Here is a 12,905-nt window from a genome sequence, read left to right as displayed (position 1 = left end):
ACCAGTTTTTCCATTCGTCTGTAAAGAATTCGTGTTAGTAGTTTGCAGCTGTGACTTATTAAACTGATAGTTCGGTAATTTTCAAATCTGTCAACACCTGCTTTCTTTGGGATTGGAATTATTATATTCTTCTTGAAGTCTGAGGATATTACGCCTGTTTCATACATCTTGCTCACCAGATGGTAGAGTTTTGTCAGGACTGGCTCTCCCAAGGCCGTCAGTAGTTCCAATGGAATGGTGTCTACTCCGGGGGCCTTGTTTCGACTCAGTTCTTTCAGTGCTCTGTCAAACTCTTCACGCTGTATCATATCTCCCATTTCATCTACATCCTCTTCCATTTCCATAATATTATCCTCAAGTAAATCGCCCTTGTATAGACCCTCTATATACTCCTTCCATCTTTCTGCTTTCCCTTCTTTGCTTAGAACTGGGTTTTCATCTGAGCTCTTGATATTCATGCAAGTCGTTCTCTTATCTCCAAAGGTCTCTTTAATTTTCCTGTAGGCAGTATCTATCTTACCCCTAGTGAGATAGGCCTCTACATCCTTACATTTGTCCTCTAGCCATCCCTGCTTAGCCATTTTGCACTTCCTGTCGATCTCATTTTTGAGACGTTTGTATTCCTTTTTGCCTGCTTCATTTACTGCATTTTTATATTTTCTCCTTTCATCAATTAAATTCAATATTTCTTCTGTTACCCAACGATTTCTACTAGCCCTCGTCTTTTTACCTTCTTGATCCTCTGCTGCCTTCGCTACTTCATCCCTCAAAGCTACCCATTCTTCTTCTACTGTTTTTCTTTCCCCCATTCCTGTCAATTGTTCCCTTATGCTCTCCCTGAAACTCTGTACAACCTCTGGTTCTTTCTGTTTATCCAGGTCCCATCTCCTTAAATTCCCACCTTTTTGCAGTTTCTTCAGTTTTAATCTGCAGGTCGTAACCAATAGATTGTGGTCAGAGTCCACATCTGCCCCTGGAAATGTCTTACACTTTAAAACCTGGTTCCTAAATCTCTGTCTTACCATTATATAATCTATCTGATACCTTTTCGTATCTCCAGGGTTCTTCCATGTATACAACCTTCTTTCATGATTCTTAAACCAAGTGTTAGTTATGATTATGTTGTGCTCTGTGCAAAGTTCTACCAGGCGGCTTCCTCTTTCATTTCTTAGCCCCAAATCCATATTCACCTACTATATTTCCTTCTCTCCCTTTTCCTACACTCGAATTCCAGTCTCTCATGACTATTAAATTTTCGTCTCCCTTCACAATCTGAATAATTTCTTTTATTTCATCATATATTTCTTCAATTTCTTCGTCATCTGCAGAGCTAGTTGGCATATAAACTTGTACTACTGTAGTAGGCGTGGGCTTCGTATCTATCTTGGCCACAATAATGCGTTCACTATGCTGTTTGTAGTAGCTTACCCGCATTCCTATTTTCCTATTCATTATTAAACCTACTCCTGCATTACCCCTATTTGATTTTGTGTTTATAACCCTGTAGTCACCTGACCAGAAGTCTTGTTCCTCCTGCCACCGAACTTCACTAATTCCCACTATATCTAACTTCAACCTATCCATTTCCCTTTTTAAATTTTCTAACCTACCTGCCCGATTAAGGGATCTGACATTCCACGCTCCGATCCGTAGAACGCCAGTTTTCTTTCTCCTGATAACGACATCCTCTTGAGTAGTCCCCGCCCGGAGACCCGAATGGGGGACTATTTTACCTCCGGAATATTTTACCCAAGAGGACGCCATCATCATTTAATCATACAGTAAAGCTGCATGCCCTCGGGAAAAATTACGGCTGTAGTTTCCCCTTGCTTTCAGCCGTTCGCAGTACCAGCACAGCAAGGCCGTTTTGGTTATTGTTACAAGGCCAGATCAGTCAATCATCCAGACTGTTGCCCTTGCAACTACTGAAAAGGCTGCTGCCCCTCTTCAGGAACCACACGTTTGTCTGGCCTCAGATAACACACGACAAGTAGCACTATCTTAAATGCAACCTCAAACCAACTGCAGAATCAAAAACAGGCAGCAGTCAGATACATGCTAAACAGACTGAACAGCATCCTCCTAAACATATCTGATTACCAAAAAGAGCTGGCCATTGTAAAACAAACAGAATTAAAATTGACATAAAAATGCACTGGTAGACAAACTGAACAGAAAAATAAAGACACGAATAATGAAGAAAACTAACCAAACCACGTCAACACATAAAATCTACACGACCAAAGAAAATTGCATACAATGATCTACCATAAGGAATTCACACATAAAATGGGCAACATATTCAAAAAACATAGCTTAAACATTGCTTACCAAACAAACAAGTAATAACAGAAACACAATCTGGTATCTATCAGTTGCAAAGACTGTGAAAAAATATACACTGGAACGACTGACAGGACATTTGACACAAAATATAAAGAACACATCAGAGCACTGAAATACGGTACAAATCATTCGACATTTGGAGACCATCTTCAACAGAAATACCACAGACCAAGCACTAATGAAAAAGATATGAATATCGTAAGAATCAGTAAAGACGTACACCTCCTCGCTTCCCAAGAAAATTTCTATATACATAAAGCATTAACACAAAAAAAACAGCTGTTCAATAAGTAAATAAACATTGAAAACCAGAGAACATGTAAAATAATTGAAGAATCACACGAAAAAGAAAATGGCATTTTCCACCCTTCACTCTCTCTGTCAAGACCCCCGCCCCCCGCCCCCCCCCCCCCCCCCCCCCCCCCCCCCACTCTCATTTCACTTCTTGCCCCAAACCTTTCTTCTTCAATTTACTCTCCATCAAACAACTATACACTTATGTCCACTCATCTTTACTTCTTCTTCTTCCAACTACTCACAAAGAAAACTCCATCAGTATTTTTTCATTACTCCTACATCAAACGGAACAACAAGCATATAATGAACTACAGAGAATGAAAAAAATGGGTAGATGAAAGAAGAACTAGTGGAAATGTTGACAACCCCACAAAACAACGCACACACACAGAAGTATACAAATTAATATTATACTGTGGTGTACGAAACTGTGCTTTGTTAAACGTAAAAATGCATAGTTATGTAAAGCAGTATAAAATTAGAGCACAAATATCAGTATCTAACGAAGAAAGTAAGCAAAGACGTGCTAGCAGACAGCATTTCCTGATGCCAACCAAAAAACAAGGAGAAACAACAGTAAGTAGAAACCAACAGTTTGTTAAGGAACTGTTGTTCGTGGTAGAAAACAAATCAAACTGGAAATATCTTTAGTTACAGACCTCTGATGATGCTTTACTTCAATAAGGCGAAACGCGGCTGGTGAGAAAACACGTATTTTCTTGTAATTAGAACGACGGAACAAAAATACGCCAGAAATTGTAAAGCAACTATGGTCAATATGGCCACATAAATGAGGAATTTAATTCCATATTGAATATACGGAGAATCCGGCCATTCTTATAGCACGTAGGTCGCTGGATCAACGACTCCTGCCATGTGTTTGTAAAAAGGAGCAGCTCGTTCCAGTCTACAGCTCTGGGCGTGTGCCTTATTTCACTGACGTCAGTTTCTAACACAGTTATTGAACATACATTATGCTTGCGCATGATGACTTTTCTAGAGACCGAGCAACAATGTAGTAATCAACGTGGTTCCTTAAAGTACTGATCGCGGACAACCCAGCTTACTTTGCTCACTCATGGGATGCAGAAGACAGTAAATGGTGAAGCTCGGGCTGATGCAGCGTTTTTTGACGCACAGAAAGCCTTCTATTCAAATCGAGTATTGTCGCCCAGTAAATAAAATACGTGCATGTTGAATGTCTGAATAAGTGTACAATTGGACTGAAGACTTTCTGGCTAAAAGAACTCAGTGTATCGTTATTAACGTTCTTAAAGCGGAAACACATAAGAAATAGGGCCACATATTCGGCAGTATACATTTAGTCAACAAATGTCGGGTAATTTTTCTATTAATGCAAGTCACAGTTATGTACAGTTGTCTCAGTGTTAACGTTTTCCCTACATGACTGTTCTTTTACTTCCTATTGCAGTTTCAGCTCTAGCAATTTTCAAGTGATTCATTATTACTTGGAATTAAAATACAGCACCAGTTGCACATTTTTGATTACCACACCACTATTATCCAGTGGTTACCTTAACGATATAGAAATACAAGGTATAATGCAATAAATATATCCAGTGGAAGAAACTGCGAACATTTTCGAAATTCCGAGCGTATATAGCATAGTTGTCACAGATAAATTTCACATTATGTCTATAGACTGATAAAAATGGGATTCCTTTGTTTTGGCCCTAAGGGGAGTCATTGTTTAAAAGCTTGTTGTGTGTGATGATGGTTGAACATTCTACATTTTGTTAAGAAACTCAACAAGTGCATGATACTGTACAGTAAATTATAAGAGGGAATACAAAATTTTGACCACCTTCTTGATTGCCTCATACGAAAGATGCACCTTCGGTTAGGGAATAGAAGAAAGTGACAAGGAGCTAAATCAGGACTATAGGGATAATAATAGATATATTTCACACTGATTTGTGAAAGATATTCAATAACAAAATGTGCAGTATGCGGCTGTGCATTATCGTGGTTCAGCACCCAGCTGGTTTCACAGGTACGTGCTGTTTCGCGCCTGATACGGACTTGCAAAGTTTTCAGGATATCCCTGTAGTATTGTCCAGTTAGCGACTTCTGTGGAGGTACAACATGCTGATAGCCGCGCGGGGTAGCCGCGCGGTCTACGGCGTTTTGTCACGGTCCTCGCGGCTCCCCAGTCGGAGGTTCGAGTCCTCCCTCGGGCATGGGTGTGTGTGTCATCCCTTAGCGTAAGTTAATTTAAGTTAGATTAAGTAGTGTGTAAGCTTAGGGAACGATGACCTCAGCAGTTTGGTCCCATAAGACCTTCCCACAAATTTCCAATTTTTCCAACATGACGATAAACAATTCCATTAATATCAAAAAATGAGATGACCATAAATTTCTCTGCAGAAGCAACCACATTTGCTCTTTTCGAGGTTAGTGATGTAGGAGATTTCCACACTGAATCTTGCTTTTGCTCTCAGGATCAAAATGATGAAGCCAAGTTTCATCAGCAATGATTACCTTTGAAGAAACTCCATATCTACGTCTAATATCAATTCCGTGCAGACTTATTCGCGAATGTCCTTCTGTTTGGAAATGAGCAGTCCTGGAACTCACCGCCCACGAACACGTCTCATGTGTAAATATCCTATCACCAACTCGGTATTTCTGAAAGTGTTCGCAAGGTTACCTCCTCTCTCACTATAACAGTAGGTGTGTTGGTGTTTTCTTCCGTACATTTGCATCTACATCTAAGCTCCTCAAGCCACGTTGCGGTGTGTGGCGGAAGGAATTTTGTGCACTACTGTCACTTCCCCTTTCCTGTTCCAGCCACGTATGGTTGACGGAAAGAACCTTTATTGCTAAGCCTCCGTGTCGGTTCGAATCCCTTTATCTTCATGGTCTTTTCCCGAGATGTACCTAGGAGAAAGCATTATACTGGGGACTCTTCTTGGAAAGTAAACTCTCGCAATTTTAACAGTAGACCATACCGTGATGCATAACGCCTTTCTTGTAGTGTCTGCTACTGCAACTGACGCTTTCGCGCATGCTAAACGAAACTATAACAAAATGTACAGTTTCTCTTTAGATTCTCTATTCCCTATACCAATCCTACCTGGTGCATATCCCAGAGTAACGCGCAAATTTTAAAGCACTGGTCAAACGAGAGTCTTGTCACCTACTTCCTTTACTGATGGAGTACATTTGATGAGGGTTCTTCCAATGACCCTCGGTCCGACATCTGCCTCACCAGAGATTACTTTTACCTGAATGTTCCACTTTGAATCGCTCCTTACGTATATTCCTAGATATTTTATGGGTGTAACTGCTTCCGGTGATTGTTCTGCGATCATGTAACCATACAATTTGCTGAAAGTCAGTTGCCACTCCCCACACGAAGCGTCGATCCTGTGCAGGTCGTTCTGCATTTAGCTACTGTTTTCTAGAGTTGCCTTTTCTGTATACAGCAACATCATCATCCGCGAAATGCCTCATGGAAATTCCGACGTTATCTACTAGTCATTTACATATATTGTAAAAAGTGATAGTCCTGTAACACTCCCTTGTGGCACGCCCGAAGTTACTTGTACATTTGAGGATTTGTTTCTATTCGGAATGACATTCTGTGTTTTCTGTCAGAAGCTCTTCGATCCAGTCACGCAGCTGATGTGACATTCCGTACGCTCGTATTTTGTTAACTAGGTGGCAGTGCCAAGGGTGCCCATGTGATAGTTTGCAGAGGGCGTGGAAGGGCATGGACTAAATATTTTGGAAGGCGAGTGGTGACCTGGCAGGCAGTAGCCATAAAAAAGTTCCAGTTCTGACACTGTTAAAAACTTTGTTCTCCTACTAAAATACTAGACCATAGTATTGATACTCCACTAAAAAAGTATACTTATTATTGAAAGAAAAACACGTGACTACAATATGTTTTTTCCTTTCCCTGAGAGCAAGGGGGGGGGGAAGAGGAGGCGACCCCCTCCTGCAACCCTCCCCCCCCCCCCCCCCCCCTCACCGGCGTGGACGCTGTTTGGCGTTGCGGATCTGTATCGAACGCCACCCAGAAGTCAAGGAACATGGCATCTACCTGGGCGGGCGCCTGTACCCTCAGCTTTCTGGATCTTGTGGACGAACAGAGCGAGCGGGGCTTCACACGATCATTGTTTTCGGAGCTCATGTTGATTGCTACAGAGGAGATTTTCGATCCTCCCAAGTATCATAAAATACTAACATGTGAGCATTAATCATGTTCCAATATTCTTCATCTGACTATAGTTTTATGCGTTTTTTCGACGATCCTTCTTGAAAATGGGAATGACCATTTTTTTTTTTTTTTCAATCATTAGGAACGCTTCGCTCCTCAAAAGACATACGGTACACTGCTGCTCGAAGAGGGCTAATTTCTGTACAGATTCGAATTGGTATTCCGTCAGGTCCAGTGGTCTTTCCTCTGTTGAGCGCTTTCAGTTGCTTTTCTGTCTTTTGCTGACTTATTTGGATATCAATCTCCTGCCGCTCGTGCAACGATTTAAAGGAGGAATTAAAATGCGATCATTCTCTGTGAAACAGGTTTGGAAAAAAAAGTTTAGCATTTCGGTCTTTACTATGTCATCCTCTTTGTTAATGCCAGTATAGACACAGAGTGTCTGGGCAGCCGGATCCGCTTCGTTTACTGATTTGACATACGACCAAAACTTCTTAGGGTTTTCTGTCAAGTCGGTAGAATTTTGAACTCGCTGAACGCTTCAAGCATAGCCTTCGTAACTACACTACTGGTCATTAAAATTGATACACCAAGAAGAAATGCAGATGATGAACGGGTATTCATTGGACAAATATATTATACTAGAACTGACATGTGATTACATTTTCACGCAATTTCGGTGCATAGATCCTGAGAAATCACTACCCAGAACAACCACTCAGGCCGTAATAACGGCCTTGATACGCCTGGACATTGAGTCAAACAGAGCGTGGATGGCGTGTACAGGTACAGCTGCCCATGCAGCTTCAACGCGATACCACAGTTCATCAAGAGTAGTGACTGGCGCATTGTGACGAGCCAGTTGCTCGGCCACCATTCACCAGACGTTTTCACTTGGTGAGAGATCTGGAAAATGTGGTGGCCAGGGCAGCAGTCGAATATTTTCTGTATCCAGAAAGGCCCGTACAGGACCTGCAACATACGGTGGTGCATTATCCTGCTGAAATCTCGGGTTTCGCAGGGATCGAATAAAGGGTAGAGCCACGGGTCGTAACACATCTGAAATGTAACGTCCACTGTTCAAAGTGCCGTCAATGCGAAGAACAGGTGACCGAGACGTGTAACCAATGGCACCCCATACCATCACGCCGGGTGATACGCCAATATGGCGATGACGAATACACGCTTCCAATGTGCGTTCACCGCGATGTCGCCAAACACGGATGCGACCATCATGACGCTGTAAACAGAACCTGGATTCATCCGAAAAAATGACGTTTTGCTATTCGTGCACCCAGGTTCGTCGTTGAGTACACCATCGCAGGCGCTCCTGTCTGTGATGCAGCGTCAAGTGTAACTGCAGCCGTGGTCTCCGGGTTGATAGTCCATGCTGCTGCAAACGTCGCCGAACTGTTCGTGCAGATGGTTGTTGACTTGCAAACGTCCCCATCTGTTGACTCAGGGATCGAGACATGGCTGCACGATCCGTTACAGCCATGCGGATAAATGCCTGTCATCTGGACTGCTAGTGATCCGAGGTCGTTGGGATGCAGCTCGGAGTTCCGTATTACCCTCTTGAACCCACCGATTCCATATTCTGCTAACAGTCATTGGATCTCGACCAAAGCGAGCAGCAATGTCGCGATACGATAAACCGCAATCGCGATAGGCTACAATCCGACCTTTATCAAAGTCGGAAACGTGATGGTACGCATTTCTCCTCCTTACACGAGGCACCACAACAACGTTTCATCAGGAAACGTGGGTCAACTGCTGTTTGTGTATGAGAAATAGGTTAGAAACTTTCCTCATGTCAACACGTTGTAGGTGTCGCCACCGGCGCCAACCTTGTGTGAATACTCTGAAAAGCTAATCATTTGCGTATCACTGCATCTTCTTCCTGTCGGTTAAAATCGCGTCTGTAGCACGTCATCTTCGTGGTGTAGCAATTTTAATGGTCAGTGGCGTAATTACGGCTTCGCTTAGTTTTCATTTGTCTGTGAGGCTTTGGGTACGTATGAATTTGTAGCGAATCTCTGTTTGCTAAGCAGTACATGGAACGTTGGGTCCACCTTCATCTGAAATTGATTGTCTCCCCTCTAAATCAATTTAAACCATTTTTGGTCTGTGCAGTAGAACAGAACAGACTCTCCATTAACATGGCATGGAGCTCAGCTGGAGAGGTGTTGAGACGATTCAAAGCTGCGTATTGTTCATCGGCCGTCACCTTCATTTCTGCGGTAGGCGATAGCTAAGGATGGCGATTTCCGCTGAAACAACCGGTTTTCGGTCATATCGTTTTTTTTTTTTCGACGCCATTTCAGCTTGACTGTTAAAACCGCTCAGAATAACTGGTTTCTGAAATAACAAATTTTCAGTTTTTTGTTCCTATTACTTCCTTTAATAAACGAAGAAATCGAACAATAATTTAAAAATTTCAGTTCACTCGGTTTCAAAATACATAGAATGAAAATATTAAATTAATTAGGCAAATAAAAGAAAGCTTAGTCCGTCCACCGTTCACTGCTTATCTCGATAAGTGATACGTGGTTAAATACTACAAGAAAATCACTAATATTCTCATTTTGATTCTAATTCTTTTAAACTTTCCTCAAAACCCGTGTTGTAATCAGGGATCATACCACTATTTGGGGTGAAAATTAAGGTTGAGGTTTTTCGTGTTAATTTGGGCGTTTTCAAGGGCTACAAACAGATAAAGGCTTTATGTAGACACAGGCAACAGATCAGCTACATTTGTTTTTATTGTATAATGTGAATGAATTGTTCAAATTTCAATTTGTTACTGTTACCGTAATTTCCTTCCTCTTCTGTTATTTCGTAGAAATTGCAGACAAAAATTTAATCTTTTAAAGCAAATGAACCACTGTACTTCATTGCCACGTCACTTCGTAAAGATATTTCCGTACTATGGTAGGTGCCATTCGCCGTACAATGAATGAAAGGTGACGACAGTGAGAAAATACCGTACAAATCATACGGGAGACGCCTTGCGCCCTGCACACACACGCGTACTTTAACGACGCATGACAACTGCCATATTATTGCCTTAGCAGTGATGTACCAATCTTTTCGCCATGTGTTTGTTGCTTGTTTCTGTTGACATGGTATTTACAATAGCACTGATCGCTTTTTTCATTTTCTATACTAATACACTATTTGAAAGCAATGTAAACTTTACAAATAAAAATTGCTCCTATTTTTTAAAAAAGATTTACTTTAAAACGAAAAATTTTAGCAATGCTGCTATAATAGATATTTCGGTCTTTTGCCTGGTTATTAGCAAAAAATGGAAAACTCCTATTGTAACTGAGACCAAACAAGTACTGAAAAATGCCGGTTATTCAGAACTAAAATACTGGTATCGATTTTAACCAGCTGGTTTTTTCCCGTACCTAGACGATACTGAACATGTCTCAGCTTGCCCGCTTCTGACAGCCAAGTGCCAACAATGGAACTAGTACACGTATTTGTTAAGCACTAAGTTAGCTGAATATCATAAGATTAAATAAATTCCAGCGCTATGAACTACGACCGTACAAAAATTATGATCATTGTTTACTAAACAGCCCTCGTATGAGGGTAATCCCAAAAGTAACGTCTCCTATTTTCTTATAAGTACAGAACTCTGCGTGGTAGTTGGTCACACTGTTATGAAGAGTGCTTTACGCGCAGTGGGTAAAACATGCGCACGCTGTGCTGAGGCAGCTGTTGAGAATGGAGCTCCAATTGGATATTACCGCCAAGTGCGAATTGCGTGCACTTATTCGGTTTTTGAACTCAAAGGGCATTGCGCCGATTGAAATCAATCGCCAACTGACGGAATTGTATGGTGAGTCGTGTATGGATGTCAAAAATGTTCGCAAGTGGTGTAGAGAGTTTGTAGCTGGTCGGACCGAAATTCACGACGAACAAAGGAGCGGGAGACCGTCAATTTCTGAGGCGACAGAGTTGAAGGTTGAGCAAAGCATGCGTGACGGTCTGCGCATTACCCTGGATGATATCTGCACGTTGGTTCCTGAGGTTTCCCGAAGCACCGCTCACAGAATTTTAACGGAAACTTTGAACTACCGGAAGGTGTGGGCAAGATTGGTGCCACGCATGCTGACTGAGGACCACATGCGGCAACGACTTGATGCTTCCCGCGCATTTCTTCACCTCCTTGCAGCCGAACAGGACAACTTTCTGGACTCAATTGTCACGGGTGACGAAACTTGGGCATACCACTTTACACCTGAGGCCGAGCAACAATCACGCCAGTTGCGGCATCCTGCTTCGCCAAAGCCGCGGAAATTCAAACAACCACAGTCTGCCCGTGAAGTCATGACAACCGTTTTTTGGGATCGGAAAGGGGTATTGTTGGTCGACTTTATGCCCAAAACAATTAACGCTGACAGGTGCTGTGAGACTCTGAAAAAACTCAAACGAGTAATTCAGAACCGGAGAAGAGGAATGTTGAGTAAGGACGTACACATTCTCCATGACAACGCTCACCCATACATCGCTCGGCAAACAGTTGCTCTCCTGCAACAGTTTCAGTGGAACAAAATCACCCACCCACCCCGTAGTCCTGACTTGGCGCCCAGTGACTATCACCTGTTCCCTAAGTTAAAAGAACATTTGGCCAGAAAGTGATTCACCTCCGACGACGAGGTGGAAGAAGAGGTTCATAATTTTCTGAACAGCATAGCGGCGAGCTGGTATGACATGGGCATACAAAAACTGCAACAGCGTCTACAAAAATGCATCGACAGAAGTGGTATGTCGAAAAATAACTAAATGTTCAAGCTGTAAACTGATGTAAACCATTGTAGAAATAAACAGGTCTATGTACTACACTACTGGCCATTAAAATTGCTACACCACGAAGATGACGTGCTACAGACGCGAAATTTAACCGACAGGAAGAAGATGCTGTGATATGCAAATGATTAGCTTTTCAGAGCATTCACACAAGGTTGGCGCCGGTGGCGACACCTACAACGTGCTGACATGAGGAAAGTTTCCAACCGATTTGTCATACACAAGCAGCTCTTGACCGGCGTTGCCTGGTGAAACATTGTTGTGATGCTTCGTGTAAGGAGGGGAAATGCGTACCATCACGTTTCCGCTTTTCATATAGGTCGGATAGGAGCCTATCGCGATTACGGTTTATCGTATCGCGACATTGCTGCTCGCTTTGGTCGAGATCCAATGACTGTTAGCAGAATATGGAATCGGTGGGTTCAGGAGGGAAATAGAACAACGTGTTGGATCCCAACGACCTCGGATCACTAGCAGTCCAGATGACAGGCATCATATCCGCATGGCTGTAACGGATCGTCCAGCCACGTCTCGATCTCTGAGTCAACACAATGGGGACGTTTCCAAGACAACAACCATCTGCACGAACAGTTCGACGACGGTTGCAGCAGCATGGACTAACAGCACGGAGACTATGGCTGTATCACAGACAGGAGGGCCTGCGATGGTGTACTCAACGATGAATGGCAAAACGTCATTTTTTCAGATGAATCCAGGTTCTGTTTACAGCATCATGATGGTCGCATCTGTGTTGGGCGACATCGCGGTGAACGCACATTGGAAGCGTGTATTGGCCATCGCCATTCTGGCGTGTCACCCGACGTGATGGTATGGGGTGCCATTGGTTACACGTCTCGGTCACCTGTTCTTCGCATTGACGGCACTTTGAACAGTGGACGTTACATTTCAGATGTGTTACGACCCGTGGCTCTACCCTTTATTCGATCCCCGCGGAACCCTACATTTCAGCAGGATAATGCACTACTGCATGTTGCAGGTCCTGTACGGGCCTTTCTGGATACAGAAAATGTTCGACTGCTGCCCTGGCCACCACATTTTCCAGATCTCTCACCAATTGAAAACGTCTGGTGAATGGTGGCCGAGCAACTGGCTCGTCACAATACGCCAGTCACTACTCTTGATGAACTGTGGTATCACGTTGAAGCTGCATGGGCAGCTGTACCTGTACACGCCATCCAAGCTCTGTTTGACTCAATGCCCAGGTGTATCAAGGCTGTTATTACGGCCAGAGGTG

The 12,905-nt window shown here is 42.9% G+C and overlaps 1 protein-coding gene across 1 annotated transcript in view; it reads left to right on the top strand.

Annotated features, from left to right (window-relative positions):
* LOC126416672 (centrosomal protein of 104 kDa) overlaps positions 1–12,905 on the top strand; it is a 412,118-nt gene that overhangs the window by 22,847 nt on the left and 376,366 nt on the right. The window lies entirely within an intron of this gene.

The sequence above is a fragment of the Schistocerca serialis genome, chromosome 8 (assembly GCF_023864345.2).
Source record: "Schistocerca serialis cubense isolate TAMUIC-IGC-003099 chromosome 8, iqSchSeri2.2, whole genome shotgun sequence".
NCBI classification, from domain to species: domain Eukaryota; kingdom Metazoa; phylum Arthropoda; class Insecta; order Orthoptera; family Acrididae; genus Schistocerca; species Schistocerca serialis.
Note: the sequence above shows the minus strand (reverse complement) of the source record. Positions and strands in the feature narration are given on the sequence as shown.